The sequence below is a fragment of the Anomaloglossus baeobatrachus genome, chromosome 6 (genome assembly GCF_048569485.1).
Source record: "Anomaloglossus baeobatrachus isolate aAnoBae1 chromosome 6, aAnoBae1.hap1, whole genome shotgun sequence".
Classification (NCBI taxonomy): Eukaryota; Metazoa; Chordata; class Amphibia; order Anura; family Aromobatidae; genus Anomaloglossus; species Anomaloglossus baeobatrachus.
In genome coordinates, this window is record NC_134358.1 from 529,454,081 (window position 1) to 529,473,959 (window position 19,879).

At 49.5% G+C, this 19,879-nt stretch overlaps 1 protein-coding gene across 1 annotated transcript in view; it reads left to right on the forward strand.

Moving 5' to 3' along the window:
* The window catches only part of ARHGAP21 (Rho GTPase activating protein 21), a 197,313-nt gene that overhangs the window by 722 nt on the left and 176,712 nt on the right, over positions 1 to 19,879 (forward strand). The gene's annotated exons all lie outside the window — the stretch shown is intronic.

Genomic DNA, 19,879 nt, shown 5'->3' on the forward strand with positions numbered 1-19,879 from the left:
GTTCGGGCTCTGGTTCCCGGTGCTGAGCTCTGGGCTGGTTCGGGCTCTGGTTCTGGGTGCCAAGCTCTGGGCTGGTTCGGGCTCTGGTTCTGGGTGCCAAGCTCTGGGCTGGTTCGGGCTCTGGTTCTGGGTGCCAAGCTCTGGGCTGGTTCGGGCTCTGGTTCCCGGTGCTGAGCTCTGGGCTGGTTCGGGCTCTGGTTCCCGGTGCTGAGCTCTGGGCTGGTTCGGGCTCTGGTTCCCGGTGCTGAGCTCTGGGCTGGTTCGGGCTCTGGTTGGTGTCTGGTGCCGAGCTCTGGGCTGGTTCGGGCTCTGGTTGGTGTCTGGTGCCAAGCTCTGGGCTGGTTCGGGCTCTGGTTGGTTCTCGGTGCCGAGCTCTGGGCTGGTTCGGGCTCTGGTTGGTGTCTGGTGCCTAGCTCTGGGCTGGTTCGGGCTCTGGTTGGTGTCTGGTGCCGAGCTCTGGGCTGGTTCGGGCTCTGGTTGGTGTCTGGTGCCGAGCTCTGGGCTGGTTCGGGCTCTGGTTGGTTCTCGGTGCCGAGCTCTGGGCTGGTTCGGGCTCTGGTTGGTGTCTGGTGCCGATCTGCGGGCCGGTTCGGGCTCTGGTTGGTTCTCGGTGCCGAGCTGCGGGCCGGTCCGGGCTCTGGTTGGTTCCCGGCGGCCAAGCTCCGGGCCGGGCTCTGGTTGGTTCCCGGCGGCCGGGCCGGGCTCTGGTTGGTTCCCGGCGGCCGGGCCGGGCTCTGGTTGGTTCCCGGCGGCCGAGCTCCGGGCCGGGCTCTGGTTGGTTCCCGGCGGCCGAGCTCCGGGCCGGGCTCTGGTTGGTTCCCGGCGGCCGAGCTCCGGGCCGGGCCGGGCTCTGGTTGGTTCCCGGCGGCCGAGCTCCGGGCCGGGCCGGGCTCTGGTTGGTTCCCGGCGGCCGAGCTCCGGGCCGGGCTCTGGTTGGTTCCCGGCGGCCGAGCTCCGGGCCGGGCCGGGCTCTTGTTGGTTCCCGGCGGCCGAGCTCCGGGCCGGGCCGGGCTCTGGTTGGTTCCCGGCGGCCGGTCTTGGTTCCTGGTGCTGAGCTCCATGCTGGCCCTGGCTCGGCCCCCAAAACAGTGTGTGACTGGAACCAGTGAGCCGACCACAGAACCTGTGTATTCTGCTGGTCGGATCGTTAGTAAATATGGTGATGATTGTGCTATGTGGTTGTCATTATAGATGATGTGTTTGATGTGTTCTCACTGGGAATGTGCACTATTACGTAAAGGGTCTTTTCCCCCCACAAACAGCGCCACTCCCAGTACATAGGCTGTGTCTGGTACTGCAGCTCTTCCCTCTTCACCTGACCTGAGCTGAGATGCAGTACCAGACACAGCCTTAGTGCAAGTGTGGCGCTGTCTGTGAGGAGCAGCCAGATTTTATTTGCAGGCTGAATTATTGTGTATCCCCTGTAACTGATTATTGGGGGACATGTCTCCTTTATCACTGCACTATAGATAAACGACCGGAGTATCCCTTTAAGGATAGATTTAAAGGAGTAATCTACACTCTGTATGTGTGGCTGCTGCAGAACCTCTTCCGTTACTAGTCTCCAGCCTTGTGGTTACATTGTTACCATGGAGCAGTCTTCCTTGGGGTCCTCCTGTGTTGGTGGCCCCTGGGGAGGTGGCTGTGAGATCTTGTGGAGACAGGTTGTTACTTGGTGTGTGGATGTTGCCAGCTGCTGCAGAGCGGTTGTTGGCTGAGCTCTCACCATATGTTACATTGTGTCCTCGTAGCCCCCGGTGTTTGTGACGTTCAGCTGCTGGGAGCCGTGTACTGAGGAGGATGTAGGAAAGTCATCCCGGGCACCGGACCAACGTGTCACACTACGGAGGATGGCACCACCCCGGGGCACGGGAGGCAGCGGTGCTGAGCGGGTACTGCTCCTAGTGCACACCACGCAAAGCAGAGGTGCCACATATATAGGGGGCTAGTCCAGTCCCAGTCCTGTGCTTAGGTCCCACGGAGCTGAGACCACCAGATCACCCACCAACATCCCCAGTTTAGGTGATTGACCCTTTCCTAGTAGAAGTGGCCATGCGCTTTCAATAACTGTTGAGTGAATGCTTATATGGGCCGCAGATTCCTCCGACCACCCAATACAAGCACTTAGCCCTGTGCGCACTGTGCTTTTGGGTGCAGATTTGTCACAAAACTGTATGCCAGCAAAGTCCATGAGAATCGTGAAGTGCTGTGCCCACGTGGCTTATTTTTTTCCTTGCAGATTTGGTGCAGAAAATAATCTGCAGCGTGTCGGTTCTGCCGCGTGTCGGTTCTGCCGCGTGTCGGTTCTGCCGCGTGTCGGTTCTGCCGCGTGTCGGTTCTGCCGCGTGTCGGTTCTGCCGCGTGTCGGTTCTGCCGCGTGTCGGTTCTGCCGCGTGTCGGTTCTGCCGCGTGTCGGTTCTGCCGCGTGTCGATTCTGCCGCGTGTCGATTCTGCAGCGTGTCGATTCTGCAGCGTGTCGATTCTGCAGCGTGTCGATTCTGCAGCGTGTCGATTCTGCAGCGTGTCGATTCTGCAGCGTGTCGATTCTGCAGCGTGTCGATTCTGCGTGCTTTTTTTTTTTATTTTCCTGCGTTTTTCAAGTCGGTCTTATGAAAAACGCATGGCAAAAAAGTGCCCAAAATGCGCCTTGTGATTTGGTGCGTTTTTCTGCCAGAAGATGCAGATTTAGTGCAGAAGGTTTCTCGCGCTGGAGACTTAAGCGGCTCTGCATGAGAAATTGACGTGCTTTGGATAGGAAAGCTGTGCGTCAGTTTACGCAGAGTTAAACAGAAGCGCAGCGGGCAGGAGATGCCTATTAATCCCATCCACTGTGCTTGTACTGTACAATGCAGCGTCCAGAACCCTACTGATCCGGATTGTGGGCACGGACCCTTATTCTTCCCGGTTACCCCCATATATGTGCGCACTTGATTGGACTAACTCCTATTCTTCCAATCCTATGACTAAGGGCCCCCTGCTGAGTCTGAAGCGCGTGAGCTGATCATTATCACTGTGTTTTTAAACATGCTTGATTTTTAATTTTTTTTTTTTTTTTTTTTTTTTAATTCACTCAGGAAGCCGACATCGGTGCTGGATATTCTTCTAGTTCTAGTCATCATTGATTATTCTTCCAATCCCCACCAGCCCCATGTACACATGCACGCTCAGACTGACCACTGTTCCTCCTGACCCCTCCACACAAGCGCACCCTTGGTTTGTTTCACAGCTATTCCTTCTGACCCCCATATACACATGCACGCTCAGTTCAGCCTCTCTTCCGGACTCCCTTTCCTCTATACACATGCACGCTCAGTTCAGCCTCTCTTCCTGACTCCCTTTCCTCTATACACATGCACGCTCAGTTCAGCCTCTCTTCCGGACTCCCTTTCCTCTATACACATGCACGCTCAGTTCAGCCTCTCTTCCTGACTCCCTTTCCTCTATACACATGCACGCTCAGTTCAGCCTCTCTTCCGGACTCCCTTTCCCCTATACACATGTACGCTCAGTTCAGCCATTCTTCCTGACTCCCTTTCTCCTATACACATGTACGCTCAGTTCAGCCTCTCTTCCTGACTCCCTTTCCTCTATACACATGTACGCTCAGTTCAGCCATTCTTCCTGACTCCCTTTCTCCTATACACATGTACGCTCAGTTCAGCCATTCTTCCTGACTCCCTTTCTCCTATACACATGTACGCTCAGTTCAGCCATTCTTCCTGACTCCCTTTCTCCTATACACATGCACGATCAGTTCAGCCACTCTTCCTGACTCCCTTTCCCTTATACACATGTACGCTCAGTTCAGCCTCTCTTCCTGACTCCCTTTCCTCTATACACATGCACGCTCAGTTCAGCCTCTCTTCCTGACTCCCTTTCCCCTATACACATGTACGCTCAGTTCAGCCATTCTTCCTGACTCCCTTTCTCCTATACACATGTGCGCTCAGTTCAGCCTCTCTTCCTGACTCCCTTTCCTCTATACACATGCACGCTCAGTTCAGCCATTCTTCCTGACTCCCTTTCTCCTATACACATGTACGCTCAGTTCAGCCATTCTTCCTGACTCCCTTTCTCCTATACACATGCACGCTCAGTTCAGCCACTCTTCCTGACTCCCTTTCCCTTATACACATGCACGCTCAGTTCAGCCTCTCTTCCGGACTCCCTTTCCCCTATACACATGCACGCTCAGTTCAGCCTCTCTTCCTGACTCCCTTTCCTCTATACACATGCACGCTCAGTTCAGCCTCTCTTCCTGACTCCCTTTCCCCTATACACATGTACGCTCAGTTCAGCCGCTCTTCCGGACTCCCTTTCTCCTATACACATGTACGCTCAGTTCAGCCATTCTTCCGGACTCCCTTTCCCCTTTACACATGCACGCTCAGGTCAGCCACTCTTCCTGACTCCCTTTCTCCTATACACATGCACGCTCAGTTCAGCCATTCTTCCGGACTCCCTTTCCTCTATACACATGCACGCTCAGTTCAGCCATTCTTCCGGACTCCCTTTCCTCTATACACGTGCACGCTCAGTTCAGCCATTCTTCCGGACTCCCTTTCCCCTATACACGTGCACGCTCAGTTCAGCCATTCTTCCGGACTCCCTTTCCTCTATACACGTGCACGCTCAGTTCAGCCATTCTTCCGGACTCCCTTTCCCCTATACACGTGCACGCTCAGTTCAGCCATTCTTCCGGACTCCCTTTCCCCAACACACCTGCACGCTCAGTTCAGCCACTCTTCCTGACTTCCTTTCCTCTATACACATGCACGCTCAGTTCAGCCACTCTTCCTGACTCCCTTTCCTCTATACACATGCACGCTCAGTTCAGCCTCTCTTCCTGACTCCCTTTCTCCTATACACATGCACGCTCAGTTCAGCCTCTCTTCCGGACTCCCTTTCCTCTATACACATGCACGCTCAGTTCAGCCTCTCTTCCTGACTCCCTTTCCTCTATACACATGCACGCTCAGTTCAGCCACTCTTCCTGACTCCCTTTCCCCTATACACATGCACGCTCAGTTCAGCCTCTCTTCCTGACTCCCTTTCCTCTATACACATGCACGCTCAGTTCAGCCTCTCTTCCTGACTCCCTTTCCTCTATACACATGCACGCTCAGTTCAGCCTCTCTTCCGGACTCCCTTTCCCCTATACACATGTACGCTCAGTTCAGCCATTCTTCCTGACTCCCTTTCTCCTATACACATGTACGCTCAGTTCAGCCATTCTTCCTGACTCCCTTTCCTCTATACACATGTACGCTCAGTTCAGCCATTCTTCCTGACTCCCTTTCTCCTATACACATGTACGCTCAGTTCAGCCATTCTTCCTGACTCCCTTTCTCCTATACACATGTACGCTCAGTTCAGCCATTCTTCCTGACTCCCTTTCTCCTATACACATGCACGATCAGTTCAGCCACTCTTCCTGACTCCCTTTCCCTTATACACATGTACGCTCAGTTCAGCCTCTCTTCCTGACTCCCTTTCCTCTATACACATGCACGCTCAGTTCAGCCTCTCTTCCTGACTCCCTTTCCCCTATACACATGTACGCTCAGTTCAGCCATTCTTCCTGACTCCCTTTCTCCTATACACATGTGCGCTCAGTTCAGCCTCTCTTCCTGACTCCCTTTCCTCTATACACATGCACGCTCAGTTCAGCCATTCTTCCTGACTCCCTTTCTCCTATACACATGTACGCTCAGTTCAGCCATTCTTCCTGACTCCCTTCCTCCTATACACATGCACGCTCAGTTCAGCCACTCTTCCTGACTCCCTTTCCCTTATACACATGCACGCTCAGTTCAGCCTCTCTTCCGGACTCCCTTTCCCCTATACACATGCACGCTCAGTTCAGCCTCTCTTCCTGACTCCCTTTCCTCTATACACATGCACGCTCAGTTCAGCCTCTCTTCCTGACTCCCTTTCCCCTATACACATGTACGCTCAGTTCAGCCGCTCTTCCGGACTCCCTTTCTCCTATACACATGTACGCTCAGTTCAGCCATTCTTCCGGACTCCCTTTCCCCTTTACACATGCACGCTCAGGTCAGCCACTCTTCCTGACTCCCTTTCTCCTATACACATGCACGCTCAGTTCAGCCATTCTTCCGGACTCCCTTTCCTCTATACACGTGCACGCTCAGTTCAGCCATTCTTCCGGACTCCCTTTCCTCTATACACGTGCACGCTCAGTTCAGCCATTCTTCCGGACTCCCTTTCCCCTATACACGTGCACGCTCAGTTCAGCCATTCTTCCGGACTCCCTTTCCTCTATACACGTGCACGCTCAGTTCAGCCATTCTTCCGGACTCCCTTTCCCCTATACACGTGCACGCTCAGTTCAGCCATTCTTCCGGACTCCCTTTCCCCAACACACCTGCACGCTCAGTTCAGCCACTCTTCCTGACTCCCTTTCTCCTATACACATGCACGCTCGGTTCAGCCTCTCTTCCTGACTTCCTTTCCTCTATACACATGCACGCTCAGTTCAGCCACTCTTCCTGACTCCCTTTCCTCTATACACATGCACGCTCAGTTCAGCCTCTCTTCCTGACTCCCTTTCCTCTATACACATGCACGCTCAGTTCAGCCTCTCTTCCTGACTCCCTTTCTCCTATACACATGCACGCTCAGTTCAGCCTCTCTTCCGGACTCCCTTTCCTCTATACACATGCACGCTCAGTTCAGCCTCTCTTCCTGACTTCCTTTCCTCTATACACATGCACGCTCAGTTCAGCCACTCTTCCTGACTCCCTTTCCTCTATACACATGCACGCTCAGTTCAGCCTCTCTTCCTGACTCCCTTTCCTCTATACACATGCACGCTCAGTTCAGCCTCTCTTCCTGACTCCCTTTCCTCTATACACGTGCACGCTCAGTTCAGCCATTCTTCCTGACTCCCTTTCCCCTATACACATGCACGCTCAGTTCAGCCTCTCTTCCTGACTCCCTTTCCTCTATACACATGCACGCTCAGTTCAGCCACTCTTCCTGACTCCCTTTCCCCTATACACATGCACGCTCAGTTCAGCCTCTCTTCCTGACTCCCTTTCGTCTATACACATGCACGCTCAGTTCAGCCTCTCTTCCTGACTCCCTTTCCTCTATACACATGCACGCTCAGTTCAGCCACTCTTCCTGACTCCCTTTCCTCTATACACATGCACGCTCAGTTCAGCCACTCTTCCTGACTCCCTTTCCTCTATACACATGCACGCTCAGTTCAGCCACTCTTCCTGACTCCCTTTCTCCTATACACATGCACGCTCAGTTCAGCCTCTCTCCCTGACTCCCTCCCACCTATACATATGTACACTCAGACTGATGACTGATTTCTCCTGCCCCTCAATACACATGCACCCTTGAGTCACCTGACAAATCTTATCCCCCCCCCTCCCCATACACAGGGATGCTCAGTTCAGCCACTCTTCCTGACCACAACCCCTCTTCTTCCCCAGACATGTGCACACTCATTTTACTGACTATTACTCCCCCCCCCCCCCCCGCCTCCAGTACACATGCACACTCACTTCAGCGCTCAGCTGTTCTTCTCCGTTTCCCTATACTCTTAGATTGACTGACAGCAATTCCCCCTATACAAATTCATGCCCGGATTAGCGGTAGTCTCTAATTTGTGATGACTCCCCTCTCCCCATATGTGAGCATGCTTCTTACACACTCCAAAGACTTGTGACTGTGGCTTATTTCCCATTAGGACAAGGGATTTGGTATGTTAAAATTCACCATGCCCAATCCCTCCCATACGCGTTCTACATTAGGTGGTCTACTGACAAAAATAGTCAGTCAACAAAGTTTTTGTGTATATCGCCGCTTTGGGTATTGTGGCTATGAATGGGGGTTTCATTTCCCATTAGAACAGGGGATTGGTCATGCTAAAATTCAACATGTCTGATCTCTCCCATACGTCTTTCTACATTAGCTGCCGAAAATTGATATGGTCTGTCAATGTACCTTTTCGTGTATATGGCTATCTTGGGTGTTCCAACTATGGTTTTGGGTATTGTGGCTATAAATGGGGGTTTCATTTCCCATTAGAACAGGGGATTGGTCATGTTTAAATTCAACATGCCCAATCCCTCCCATACGTCTTTCTACATTAGGTGATCTGACAAAAATCGATATGGCCAGTCAACGTAGTTTGTGTAGATGGCCATCTTGGGCGTTCCAACTATGGTTTTAGGTATTGTGGCTATGAATGGGGGTTTAATTTCCCATTAGAACAAGGGATTGGGCATGTTAAAATTCAACATGCCCAATCCCTCCCATACGTCTTTCTATACTAGCTGCCAAAAATTGATATGGTCGGTCAATGTACTTTTTCGTGTATATAGCTATCTTGGGCTTTCCAACTATGGTTTTGGGTATTGTGGCTATGAATGGGGGTTTCATTTCCCCTTAGAACAGGGGATTGGTCATGTTAATATTCAACATGCCCAATCCCTCCCATATACCTTTCTACATTAGGTCGTCTGCTGCCAAACATTGATATAGTCGGTCAATATACATTTTCGTGTATATAGCTATCTTGGGCGTTCCAACTATGGTTTTGGGTATTGTGGCTATAAATGGGGGTCTCCTGGGAACCCCCTCACTTATACCAAGGTTAGACCTTGACTTAAGAAATGCAGGTTTGCCAGAACAAGAACTACTTTTTGTAGTGATTTTTCTGCTCTAGTTAATAGAAGGGGGTCCCAAGTAGCGGAGCCCCCTTATATTACACCCATGTACCCCGCTATGACCTCTGTAGAGGGGTTGCATTGATGTCGGTGCCGGTGTTTGCAGATGTATGTGCGCCCTTCCTGTGCTGTAGTTATGTGCTGCGCTGACGGCTGATCTGTGCTGACTTGTCTGGTGGAGGCACCAGTGAATTTACACACCTCTCGCTCAGTGGTGGCGGCAGCTGCGCATCGCACAGCAGGCGATGATTGCCTGCAGCGCTGCTGTCACTGGCTTGGCCCCTATCCCCCCTCTTATCACTCCTCTGCTGCATATCGTTTGTGATCATAGCAGCCCCGGGCGGCAGCAGCGTTGAGCTTGGGAATGAAGCAGGTTAAATGCTTTCCGCTTGACATAATGATGTGCCTCGCATTTCTGGTGACTCCCTTCTATCACTAACGCCGGGGTACGGAGAAATGAAGAAATTCGGCAAGTGCACGACTTTCCTTCCTGCAGATTGGGTGAAACCCACAAAGGAAAATCCCGGTGTAAATGTATAATATATTCCGAGGATTTATTTTTTTTTTCTTCATTCTTTCCAGCATCGTCGTTGGGTGTGTCATTTTGGCATATTCAACACCTCAAGTAGGAAGCTGAGGAACGCTGGGATGTAAGACTATGCTAGACACAGCTGCGCTGATCTCCACTCACATTATGTAAGAGGGGCCGCTCTGTCCTCACCGGGCTCAGGATAGCTTATCTGGGATTATTTCTGGTGGACGGTGTTTAGAGGTTTGTTTGAGATTGGGAAAACTTTCTCTTGCTCTGGAAATAGCGCCACTCTTGTTTGTAGGAGGTGTCTGGTATTGCAGGTGTTCATTTTGAAGATTATTGGTTGCAGAAATATATCCCCTATCCAAGCTCCCCTTGGGGTAAATGTGCCGATCTGAAGATTGGGACGCTAGAACCCTGAGAACGGCTGGAATAAAGAGCAGTCTTGTAAGGGGTGGAGGGACGCTCCTGGTCAAACGTCGCGGGGGGGCGCAGCTCCTGGTCAAACGTCGCGGGGGGGGGGGTTTGCAGCTCCTGGTCAAACGTCGCAAGGGGGAGGGGGGGCGCTCCTGGTCAAAAGTCGCAAGGGGGGGGGGCGCGCTCCTGGTCAAACGTCGCCGGGGGGGGGCGCGCTCCTGGTCAAACGTCGCGGGGGGGGGGCGTGCTCCTGGTCAAACGTCGCGGGGGGGGCGCGCTCCTGGTCAAACGTCTCAAATCCATGGTGGCCTCAGAAGTCAGACCCCCAGCAAACAGCTAGTTATACCCTGATCTTTTAGGTTAGGGGATAACCTTTTTAAAAGGTTTCCCATCTGACATATGGGGTCTTTATTTAGTGAGTTGCATTCCTCCACCATTTGGAGATGGCCAAATCTGAGCACAGATGGAGGGGCTGTGTGTTCCTCCATAAAATTAGCCTGAGTCCACATGTCCAGTACTCATCCATTAGAGCAGATCCAGCAGCAATCCGACGCCAAAAAACTTTACTCCTTTTTGAAAGAATTGATTTTTGCAGGATCATTTGTTTTTTTTTATATTAACATTGGAGTCTATAAAGAATGGATCCGTTAACTGATTGAAAGTAAAACAAATGGTTAAACAGCAATGATAATGGATCAATTTTTTGCTTACTGGATCAGCTTTAAATGGAAGATAAAAAGGAATCGGATAAAGGGAACCTGTCACCGGATTTGTCCCCTATAAGCTGGGGCCACCACCAGTGAGCTCTTATATACAGTATTCTGGAATGCTGTATATAAGAGCCCAGGCTGCTCTGTATAACGAAAAAAAACCACCTTTATTATACTCACTGTGGAGCGGTCCGGTCTGATGGACGTTGCTGGTCTCAGTCCGGCACCTCCTCTCTTCCTTTATTTGGATGACGTGTACTGTGTCATCCATACAGTGTCCTCAATGCGCATTTGCACTTTTCACTGCTTTGCTGAGGGCAGATCAAAGCATTGTAGTGCGCATGCGCGGGCATTCCTTGACCTTTCCCTGTGCATTACAGTCCTTTTGTTCTGCCTGCAGCAGGGCCGAAAGAAGAGCGTGTGCAGCAATGCAAAGGAGGACTCTGTGTGGATGACATAAAATGCGTCATCCACATGGAGCTGGGAAGGAGGACTGAGATTGCAGGAAGATGGGAGGTGCCGGACCGAGACCAGCGACGCCCATCAGGCCCAACCGCCCCGCAGGTGAGTATAATAAAAGCTGGTGTTTACATTATACAGAGTGGCCTGGGCACTTATATACAGCATTCTAGAATACTGTATATAAGGGCTCACTGGTGGTGGCCGCAGCTTATAGGGGACAAATCTGGTGACAGGTTCCCTCTTAATGGGATCAGTTTTCCATAAACTCGTGTGTGTGTGTGTGTGTGTGTGTGTGTGTGTGTGTGTGTGTGTGTGCGTGTGTGTGTGTGTGTATAACATATCCCGGATCCTGCAAAAATCAATCATTTTCAAAACTGACAAAATTGTTTGCAGAACATTTTTACCAACTAATTACTGCTGGATCTGATCTAACAGATGATTACCCTTTTTATTGATGTCCCTTGTTAATTGCACAGCTTCTTATCATAAAGGGTTACCCAAAAGAAGAGAAATTAATTCTGGATGACCCTTTTTAATCGCCTAATAGAAGATGATGAGGAAATGTACAGACTTGTATTGTGCAGATGTGAACATGCTATAAGGGATTGATTTAGAGTGACCCCCTACTCTGGGGATGGGGATGTGGATTGTCTTTGCAGAGATCATTGGTGACTGGAGACTTCTCATGAAGGCTGGAGGCACGTATCCGATACATGGCTAGTTGAGGTGGGAGGCCGTGGACTGTCTGTGACGCACTGGTATATGTTGGCTCCCTGGCTAAAAAAAAAAAAGTATTTAAATTAGCTCTTCTCCAGAAAGAAGAAACCCTCATATTGGGCAAAGCCAACCTTTCTAGCAAGAGACAGTGAGTGGTCTCCAGAGATCCCCCATCACTACACCAATGCTTGATGGAAAACTATTTAAATATACTCGTCTGGAAAGGGAGAGGTTGAGGAGAGCGGCCGGCCAGCAGCGTCCAAAGGTTGCCTGTCTGCAGAGCCGCCTCTGGAGGTAGGAATAGGCTGAGGCAGATAAGAATTTCTATTTCCAGTCCCGCAGCGGCCAGGCCCCAGTTCACATTTCTAATAACACCCAGAGCGCTGCCAAATCCAGACCCGGAAGTCGTGCACACGATGGGGAATTTGGTTTGGGCCTTTTCCCAGTTTACTATAAAGCACCTAGTGCCCATTGACGGGCGGCAGGTTCCTCTGGAAATGTCACGTCGTAGTAGTGAAAGTGTTCAGTATCTTCCCGCAACAGTCCAATTGACGATTACTGAGTTAAAGGGGAACTCCAGTGTAAGAAATGATTTTTCATATACTGCAATCTATTAGAGATAGATATATACACTCACATGTGTGTATGTGTGTATATGTGTGTGTGTGTGTGTGTGTGTGTATGTGTGTGTGTATGTGTGTGTGTATGTGTGTGTGTGTGTGTGTGTGTGTGTGTGTATGTGTGTGTGTATGTGTGTGTGTATGTGTGTGTGTATGTGTGTATGAATGTGTGTATGAAAGTGTGTATGAATGTGTGTATGAATGTGTGTATGAATGTGTGTATGAATGTGTGTATGTGTGTGTATGTGTGTGTATGTGTGTGTATGTGTGTGTATGTGTGTGTATGTGTGTGTATGTGTGTGTATGTGTGTGTATGAATGTGTGTGTGTATATGTATATATATATATGCACCACTTTTGTGTTTTCTCCCATTTTCCATGAGCTGAACTTCAAGGATCTAAAGGATCTAATACTTTTTCTATGGATACAAAAGGCCTTTTTCTCTCAAATATTCACAAGCTTGTCTAAATCTGTGTTAAGGTCCAGTCACACTAAGCAACTTACCAGCGATCCCAACAACGATAGGGATCGCTGGTAAGTTGCTAGGAGGTTGCTGGTGAGCTGTCACACTGCGACGCTCCAGCGATCCCACCAGCAACCTGACCTGGCAGGGATCGCTGGAGCGTGGCTACACGAGTTGCTGGTGAGCTCACCAGCAACCAGTGACCAGCCCCCAGTCTCCTAGTTACAGCACACATCAGGTTAATTAACCCGATGTGTGCTGCAGCTAAATGTGCACAGAGCAGGGAGCAGCGCACACTGAGCGCTGGCTCCTTGCTCTCCTAGTTACAGCACACATCGGGTTAATTACCTGATGTGTGCTGCAGCTACATGTGCACAGAGCAGGAGCCGGCAGCACAGGCAGTGAGAGCGGAGGAGGCTGGTAACAAAGGTAAATATCGGGTAACCAAGGACAGGGCTTCTTGGTTACCCGATGTTTACATTAGTTACCAGCCTCTGCAGAAGCCGGCTCCTGCTGCCTGCACATTCAGTTGTTGCTGTCTCGCTGTCACACACAGCGATCTGTGCTTCACAGCAGGACAGCAACAACTAAAAAATGGCCCAGGACATTCAGCAACAACCAACGACCTCACAGCAGGGGCCAGGTTGTTGCTGGATGTCACACACAGCAACATCGCTAGCAACGTCACAAAAGTTGTTCGTTACCAGCGATGTTGCTAGCGATGTTGCTTAGTGTGACGGGGCCTTTAGTGATCACTTCTCCATTACTGAGATCCAGGTGCTGATTAGCCAGCATGAATATTGCACAGGTGCGCCTTAGGCTGGCCACAATAAAAGGTCACTATAAAATGTCTAATTTTACAGTATTGATGGGTCAGGAAACCAATCAGTACTTGGTGTGACCACCACTTGCCAGTCTGTACAGGGAAAACCACAATTCATCCGTGAAGAGAACCTCTCCAACATGCCTGATTTCCATCGAATGTGAGCATTTGCCCACTCAAGTGGGTTACACTGACGAACCGCAGTCAGGTGGAGACCCCAGTGAGGACGAGGAGCCGCAGATGAGCTTCCCTGAGACAGTTACTGACTATCTTGGAGGTGAAGATGCTGGATGTGGAGATCCTGGGCTGGTGTGGTTACACGTGGTCTGTGGTTATGAGGCCGGTTGGATGTACTGATTCTAAAACTCGCCTGGCGACAGCTTATGGCAGAGAAATGAACATTCAATTCGCAAAAAACCTGTGGCATTGGGCTTTGTGATAAAAATGCACATTATAGAGTGGCCTTTATTGTGGCCAGCCTAAGGCACACCTGTGCAATAATCATGCTGGCTAATCAGCATCTTGATATGTCACAACTGTGAGGTGGATGGATTATTGATCAGTCATTATCAAAATTATCAGTTGAGGTATAATCTGTATTCAGTGAAGACTTTCCCATTACTGAGGTAGGAGATGGTAGGAGGAGCTAGAGACACAGCTTCGCCCTTCCTCTCTTCTATCTACATAGAATCTCATCAGCACCAACTGCCATCTCCTATCTCAGTAATGGGAAAGTCTTCACTGAATACAGATTTGATCTCAGAATTGAGAATTTTGATTGTAGCGCTCCTGAAGCCCTCAAGGTGCTACAAGGTTCTGCATCCCCACCAGGATGCAGGGCCTACCCCCTTAGGGACCCAGAACCGCAGTGCCGGTAACACCCAAAACCCAGGTAATCCCAGTTTTCCCCAACAATCCCCCATACAATGGTACCTAGCTAGGGTGGGACCATGGATGACATCCTAGAGGTGGAGCTAATCCAGTCCACTAGTTGACGAGGTGGGAGGGGCAGACTGTGGAGAGAAGTCAGTAGTCTGAAGAAGAACTGCAGTGACAGTGGAGAGTTGAGCAGTGACTGTAAAAGCGTAAAGGTGTGACCGAGATGTTCTGACTTGGGTTGACTGTGACCTGGTACCCAGGAGAGGTGGTTGCCGGTGGAGTACTCCCAGATCTACGCACCAACGGGGTACAGGACCCTAGGATAGGAAAGAGCTTCAAGCCGACCTGTTATCCCCTGCACAGAAAAGGGGACCATCGAGGACCTCGCTGACCCTAAAGAATCAGAAGACTCGGTAGCAAAGAGAGAGCCAGGGACAGGACCAGAGACTCCAACCCCACAGGGTTCACGCTACCGTCAGGCGGACAGAAGTGGACAAACCACAGAACGGGGACCCCCAGTGTTCCATACCACGGGGACCCACTTACCAGAGACAGGTGCAGGGGAAGAAGGTACCAGAGAAACCAGACTGGCACTGGGACTAAGGGACCTGGAGGTGAAACCAGCCGGCCTCGGGCAACCAGTTAACATCTGCAGAAAGTGAGTAAACCAGTTGCACTGAATACCTGTCTGGACTCCCTTCTTCCGACGCTCACTGCACCATACACCCTCTGGGGCAAAACCCTACTTGCGGAGGGACCACCATACTAGCTGCCAATACCACCAGCCCCAGTAGAGACATTCTGCAGCGATGGCTCCCTACATATAGCTGCAATACCGCAAGTGGTGTCACAAGTGACCATTATCATAATCTCCCCTGTAAATATCCCCATTACAAAAAGGGCCCAGGGCACTGAACCGGGTAACGGCCACCACTATGACCTCCCAATAGACATTTGCCAGGAACAGAGTAGCCCATATCCCTGGGTGCGACATGATAATCACTGAACAATTCTGTCCGATGAAGAAAATGTCTGATAAGATATATAGCAAATTTGCTTATTTCCATGTGTTTTATTGATTTATGAAATAAGAATGAAAAGGACAGTTAAACTTTAATTGTGTAGTATCGATAAGTGGGGGTCCCAGCAGGACTACTCTTTATAATCATTCATCAAAGGGGTCTTTCCATCAGGTAGGTTTAGCCCAAAGCATAGGGTGGGCTGTGACATTCCCATAACAAAATCTGGCAAAACCTACACGTATCTCGTGAGTTCGTGGCAGTTGTGACGTGGCTTTGCAGCACACTTCCGTGGCTTGTAGGTTTCTGTTGGACACTGGTGGGCAGATGTATGATAGCACATGCTAATCTTCAGCTGCCCGCTCCTCTGCCATCATTTCTGTAGCTGGAGATATAGCCAAACTACAGAGCAAAAGTTGAAAAGCGATGGCCCTGGATTAAAAAAAACATGGCTGATTACAAACTCCCCCCAAAAACCAAAACCGCACCACACCTGAATATAGGCTGTGTGTGGTATTGCTATTCATGTAAAGGGGTATTCCCAATCTCCAAGTTCCTGTGTATATGTAGTAGGTGGAATATTAGCAAATATCTCCAATTAGAAATGTAGTATAGTTCTCCTGATTTACTGTGTCGCTTACTTCATGTGAAGGGCATTGCAGTACTATGGTTACGATTTAGACCACACATATAGTGACTAGTTAGTTGCTTGTGGTCGTAACCTGTAATGCCCTGCACATGAGGTAAGAGACATAGCGAATCAGAACTATACTACATTTCTAATTGGAGGTATTTGCCAATATTACACCTGCTACATATAGGAATAGGATTTCGGAGATGGGAATAACCCTTGGTATATAGAAATCAGGCGTGTTTTTCTGCTGCTTTTACAGCTTGACCCCGAGTATGCTGCCCTTACAGCGCACTTTGCTCCTCGCAGATGGGCGTCCATTACTGCTGTATCGTCTTGGTTCCTCTGATTTCCGCCGCTTGTTGTCCAAGGACGCCCTGAATCTGCCCGCAGACGGCTGCTTATTATTTTGCTGACCCATACAGGGTGTGCCGCTTCATCCAGCGGTGATCTGATGTGCGGCAGTGTCAGGGCGAGGTGAATGGAGGGTGGAGGTTATTGTAACAGATCTGGATAATTATCGTGGCTGATCCTCGTGGCGGTGATTCCCTGCGGATCTACAGCTACTGGAAACTGCAGCCGCTCCTGAAATGCTGTCCTGCTGCTTTCTGGGGACGGGGAGCCCCATCCCTACATTGATCCCATTAGACACCGGCTGATGTTGGGAGTTGTCGTCATTCATGCACACGTCTGTCATGGCTACGGTTACATTGTCATTATTATTTTTGTTTTAATTATCATACTAATCCCCATATGATGTCACTCTACTTTCCTGGAATCCTGAATGGCACCATCTAGAAGTGGTTTGATATAGATAGTGTTAGAGAGAGAGACAGAGAGAGAGATAAAAATGTTAATATATATTATTTATATTAATATATTATTTATATATCTCTTGAGATATATATATATATATATATATATATATATATCTATTACTATATATTATATATTTATAGAATATAAATATATATATATATATATATATATATATATATATATATATATATATATATATATATATATATATATATATATATATATATATATATATATATATATATATATATATATAATTTATTATAATAATCTATCTCACTAACTCCTATTATATTATTTATTTTTTTTTTCTTCAAAGTGACAGTCTGGCTATAGTAGCCATTGTCTTCTGCTGAAATTGGTACTCCATGCGGTGTCAGACAGAGCTTTACCGTTGCCTCGGCCACATACGTCGTCCTAAGATGCCCCTGCAGAGTTGCTGTCTCAGACAGCTGCCAAGGCAACCAGAGCGACCGGTCTCGTGCTGCATTTCAGCGCTGATTGCACCATTCGGTGGAATGCAGCGTCTGCTTTTTGACCATGGTAATGTGCGAATAGGATCAAGCGATAAAACAATGTGCATGGAGACGTCCTCAACTTCCAGAGAGAAGGATCGGGCATGTTGAAATGCTAGTAGGAACAGAGCGGCTGTCAGGCGTTTCACCGAGGACACATGAGCACTTTGGGTATCAGGAGGGACGGCGGTCGGCTTGTTTTGCGTATGGCGGTGCCATGTGTATGGTGGGCATCTTTTTTGGGCTTGTTGACACATTGCATTTTTGCCTCAAAAAATGCAGTTTAACTGTACCAAAAAAGTGATATTTTTGAAGCCTCATACACATACTGCTTATTGTTTTCCTTGCAGATGTGAAGCCGTTTCCTATCTGCGGTATGGCAATTCTTTCGGCAATTTTCACCGATTCAAAGGAATAAGAAAAAAATGCATTAAAAAGCCGATATTTTACACAGCATTTTTCCTGTCATTACAGTAGATTTTTCTGCACATAAAATATGGAGCAGTGCAGGGTTATTGCTCCGCTGTATGTACGGTGCCTGTATGTGCCGCTCTTCAGGCTCCATGTCTGAGGCCAATAAACCATGTCTGTCTTGAGTGATTGTCCTTTCTTGCGGCTCGTGCCCGGCTTTCTTGCGTTTGCCTCTGGGTTCTCTAGGGCTGTGTCCTCCCAGTCCAGAGGTCAGCGGTGATTCAGTGCTTCTGTCATCTTGTCCTTTGTTGCTTTGCTGCCTGCTTGGTTATTGGAAATGTTTAATGGAAAAACACGTCTGTCTCTGCCAGTGACAGCTCATATCACCATCATATCTGCAATGTTTTGTAGTTAAGGGTTATTCATGAAGTCACAATGTGGTCTTATAGTGGCACAAATTATGAGCTTATTTTTAAATCTGCCCCCGTTTTGCACACATCACCCCTTATGGATGTTCTATATATCCTCCACTTGCCATTTGTATCTGTGTGGCTGCTTTTCCACTGTTCTTCGCTGAGCATATATACATGTAGTGTCAGTGTGTTTATGTACACCTACCGTCGTCCTCTGCGGTATCTAGCATCGGTCTCCTCCTCCTCCTCTTATGCGGCGCTGTCTGCTTCTCCTCCTCCTATGCGGCACTGTCTGCTCCTTCTCCTCCTATGCGGCGCTGTCTGCTCCTCCTCCTCCTCCTATGCGGCGCTGTCTGCTGCTCCTCCTCCTCCTCCTATGCGGCGCTGTCTGCTCCTCCTCCTCCTCCTCCTCCTATGCGGCGCTGTCTGCTCCTCCTCCTCCTCCTCCTATGCGGCGCTGTCTGCTCCTCCTCCTCCTCCTATGCGGCGCTGTCCGCTCCTCCTCCTCGGCGCTGTCTGCTCCTCCAATGCAGCGCGGTCTGCTCCTCCTCCTCCTATGCGGCGCTGTCTGCTCCTCCTCCTCCTCCTCCTATGCGGCGCTGTCTGCTCCTCCTCCTCCTCCTCCTATGCGGCGCTGTCTGCTCCTCCTCCTCCTATGCGGCGCTGTCGGCGGTCTGCTCCCTGCTCCTCCTCCTATGCGGTGCTCTGCTGACGGTCTGCTGACTTTCTGACTCGTTCTGCGTGACTCGGAGGGAGCGTTTACAATTTGGTCTATGGAGTGTTAGAACCAGGCTCCATAGACTTAACATTGTAAAGCCACATATACACGTTGAGTATTTGGTGACCTTTTTACCTCACTATTTGTAGCCAAAACCAGGAGTGGAACAATCTGAGGAAAAGTATAATAGAAACACGGAAGCCATTCTTGATGATTTTATGTTTCTTTTTTTTTCTACCCATTCCTGGCTTTGACTTACAAATGGTGATGAGTGGGCACTAACATGCTCATGTGTTTGGTACTTGTAACGAGCAGTTGGACACTTGGATGGGTCTGACTCGTAGTATCGAGTATAATGGAAGGCAATAGGGAGTTCTCTATTGACATTATACTCTGTACTTGAGTCACGTCCATCCGATCATCTGACTGCTAGTTACGAGTACTGAGTACCCGAGCATGGTAGTGCTCACTCATCACTAGTTACGAGTACTGAGCACCCGAGCATGGTAGTTGCCCGCTCATCACTAGTTACGAGTACTAAGCACCCGAGCATGGTAGTGCTCACTCATCACTAATTACGAGTACTGAGCACCTGAGCATGGTAGTGCTCACTCATCACTAGTTACGAGTACTGAGCACCTGAGCATGGTAGTGCCCGCTCATCACTAGTTACAAGTACTGAGCACCCGAGCATGGTAGTGCCCGCTCATCACTAGTTACAAGTACTGAGCACCTGAGCATGGTAGTGCTCGCTCATCACTAGTTACAAGTACTGAGCACCTGAGCATGGTAGTGCTCACTCAATAGTATTGTACATACTTAAAGGGAACCTGTCACTAGATTTGTCCCTTTATAAGCTGTGGCCACCCCCAGTGGGCTGTTATATACAGCATTCTAACATGCTGTATATAAGTGCCCAGGCCGCTGTGTAAAAATCACTTAGGGGCGGTATGGTGCAGACTGGCGGATGGGTGTCTCCATTCGCCGGTACCGGCGCCTCCTCTCTCGGCCATCTTAGTCCT